This window comes from Aptenodytes forsteri, unplaced genomic scaffold (assembly GCF_000699145.1).
Source record: "Aptenodytes forsteri isolate BGI_AS27 unplaced genomic scaffold, ASM69914v1 Scaffold139, whole genome shotgun sequence".
NCBI lineage: Eukaryota > Metazoa > Chordata > Aves > Sphenisciformes > Spheniscidae > Aptenodytes > Aptenodytes forsteri.
In genome coordinates, this window is record NW_008794414.1 from 3,286,241 (window position 1) to 3,289,858 (window position 3,618).

The window sequence follows — 3,618 nt, forward strand, 5'->3', positions numbered from 1 at the left end:
TTTGACAGACGGGGGACAAGAGTGCATGTAAATCTATAGCACACCCACCATCCTCTGGCAAGGTGGTTCATGGTTTAACTGTGCGCTTGTCAAAGGAGTAGCACTATCATCGGCATAGTTTTCACTACGCTATTTACCTCCTTTCTTAAACATTTCTGAGTGTGCTGAACAGCACAGACTCCAGCCAGATGCTTTTTGCACTCTGTTGAAGACCCTTCTGCACTGTTGAAAGCTGATCACTTCTTCCTACCCTCTGTTGTGTAGATCTCGTTCGAGAGTTATGAATCAATGCACAGACCTTTCCTTTTAACCCAGGAGAGTTGGGGTTTTTTTAAGAGCACCTGCAGATGCATCTCACTGAATGCCTCCTGGAAACAAATCCAAGTGGATGGAGTCTACCTGTACCAACCTTGTCCACACACACGAAGAACTCCTCCAGCAGTGTGAGACATGACTGTCCCTTACAGAGCTGTAGTGACTTTTAATGTTTTGCATTTATTCCCTTACATGGTGTAGAAGAATATGTAAATTAAGTATATTATTATACAGGTATATTCAGGAACAATATATTGTTTGCATTCTCTAAGACGGTACATTGTGTTCACTAATTTGATTCCTCTGCTAGAGACTCTATTACCATGCCTGGCACAGATGTCATGTTTACTGTTTGGTAGTTCCTTAAATGCCCCCTGGAACTCCTGTTAAAAAAATAATGCAATTTCTATTACAATTATTTCTCCTCTCTTTGCCTTTCTTTTTCTGCTTATTCAGTAGATGCATACTTTCAGCCATTATGCCTCACTCCAAGGTTACAGAAGAGTTACAGGAAAATATGTTTTACTGTAGCCTCTCAACTGCCTGTGAATCGAATAGTAAAGCCAGAGTCTGCCATTTACGACAAAGTCAACATGCCAAATCACAGCTTTTCAAAGTTCTTTTCTATAGAAAAATGACCATGTTGCCGTAGTATCAAAATTTCAACTGCAGATAGCAATCTGTCTTCTTTTAGCCAGACTGAATGGATGGTGCTAGACTCTTGCAGGTGGTGCAATTAGGCAAAAAAAATAGTCTGCTATGAAAAAAAAGGACCACTGATGACCTAATGCATGCTCCAAATAAGAGATCACATTGGGCACCAAACTGAAACCATGAATTTATTTTTCTCTGCTTACTATAAAGTACTGAAACAGTACTGGAAGCAGGGACTAGAAGTGAGAGAACCACAATCCTGTGTATACTTGCACCGGGGTTCAGCCAGAGTACTCAGGTACTGGTACTCAAGTTAAGCCAGAGGTGTGCTAAAGGGGTGGGAGAAATATGCTGTGCAAAGTAGACTGCAATCCAATGTTTTGGATGATTTCCTTGAAACAGGTGATCCCCAGCAGAAGAAATGGCTTTGCATGCCTAAGCAAGTATTCGGGACATTACCCTGCTGGACACAGGGGCACATGATGGGGAGCAACACTATTTGTGTCTTAAAACTGGCAGCTGGAGCTGCATGTTCAGGGGTGCTGATCTAGCTTCCATGGGTTTACTTAAACTCTGAGAACAACTACTGGACTGAGCTTGGAAGGGTGAAGGGGGAAGAATACCGTACCTGGCTTAGGTGAGAGAAGGCACTAAATCGTCAGTGTTTTCAGCGCCGGGACAGTTCGGGGTTTGGGGAAAAGTATCATTGTGGACAACCGAGGAAGTTTCATGGAAGGAAAGCCTGATGTGCCTCCAGCTTAGATAAGGGCTGAATGGGTACAGCCCTTCAGCTGTAGGATCACTGTACAGGCCTTTGATGCCTTCGTTCTGCAAATCCTGTTTAAAAAGCTTCAACCCTTGTTCAGATCATCTTGTAAGCCCTTTGTACTTTGGTTTCTTTATAAAATGGGTAGAGTCATATGTATCATCATTGGCAATGTGGTTTGAAATGACTGTGGAAAAGGTGAATATGTTTATTCTGGGTGCCTGATGCTGGACTCAAAAGAGCGGCGAGTGAGACATGCCGTAAAAAGGCAGAGCAGAAGCAGGAAATGCAGAATGCCACGGGACAGAAGTTATAAACACTCGTAAAAGAGGAACTCTTTAAAATAAGGCCAAATTCTGTCTCTCAGCCCTGAAATAAAAATCAGATTCAAATAAAACTTTTGAAGTAACAGATTTTTATTCAAGATTGTGTATAAAAAAGGAACTCTTTAAAATAAGGCCGAATTCTGTCTCTCAGCCCTGAGATAAAAATCAGATTCAAATAAACTTTCGAAGTAACAGATTTTTATTCAAGATTGTGTGGGGATTTCTATGCTAGAGATCAGGAGTTGTGCAAGTGTTTCTTATCACTGTATGTGAGCAACCTGCAAGAACACAAACGTGTTACATTACATTAAACCTCAAAGCCTCATGTGCTCGGTAACACACAGAATCACATTAATGGATCTGCTCATTACAGACTAGACACACAGCGTGCACACGGCTTACAGAGCTTTCTTCTGCTAAAGCATAAAGAAATGCAAATACTGTTACTTGGACGGTGCCTGGGATTTAAGCTCAGTGGTCATGTTATCAAGGAATCAACAGTTTTATTGTGGTATGAAGAAAGATCCGTTTTAAAGGAAAAATTCTTATGGAGGAAGTAGAATTAATCAGTGGCACAGTAACGAAAACACTCGAGTTAAAAAAACACTAACAGAGGTACTGGCCAGGTGTAATTTAAAGAACAGTGTATCCTCTGAATGGAAAATATAGAGACCCTAGCAAAATGAAAAGTTAACTGTAGATCTCTCTAGGCCAGCTCTACACTGGCTGTCTTGATCTGCTCACACACGAAACTCTCTGACCTATTTATCTTTTCTCTGCCTTTCCTCCTTATTATGTTAGCAGAATTACCCTTCAGGACCTAGGAGTGGTATGTCTATGTGCTTCACCACAGTATGACTGGAAAACTTCACTCAGCAACTGAAACCAGAAGTTTTTTCTCGGAAACATGGAAGTTTAAGCCTGTGGTTTCCGAAACACTTGGGCTTTTAGTCTGAAAAGTTTCCTGCTCCTTTCCCTTATAGAGACAAAGCCCAACATATACAGGCCACTTTTTAAAAAAGGAAGAGGTTGTGCAGGGTGTATCTCCCACCGAGATACCACTTGGGAAGAACGAAACGGTGTGTCCCCGGCGCACAACCCGGTGCAGCTCACGAGGCGAGGCAGAGGTGTGACACAGCAGGCGGCGAGACCCGGCCCAACACGACGCGGCACAGGCAGTCAGACCTCTCCACCAGAAGCGGGGGGCCCAGGAACACCTGCCTGCTTTCCAGCTGTAGGAAAGAGCAAACGCGCCCCATTGCAGCACGAGAGGCAGAAAGCAAGAAAATGCTGGGCACTGGAAAAAGAATGCAGAGCCCAAGGGGGCATTTCAGCACCTGGGGCACTGCCCGCCATCTCCCCTGCCCGTTCCCTTCCCGCGGCTCCCTCCCGAGCTTGGCGGCCCCTCGCCCTGGCGGGGCTCAGGGGAGAACCGCAGGGGCCCGCCCGGGGGGCGCGGAGGAGCTTGGCCTGAGGGGCAGCACCGAGGGGAGCCCCTCAGCCCTTCCCAGCCAGCCTCGCGGCTTCTCTGTGGAAAGACTGAGCCGTCTCTTGTCG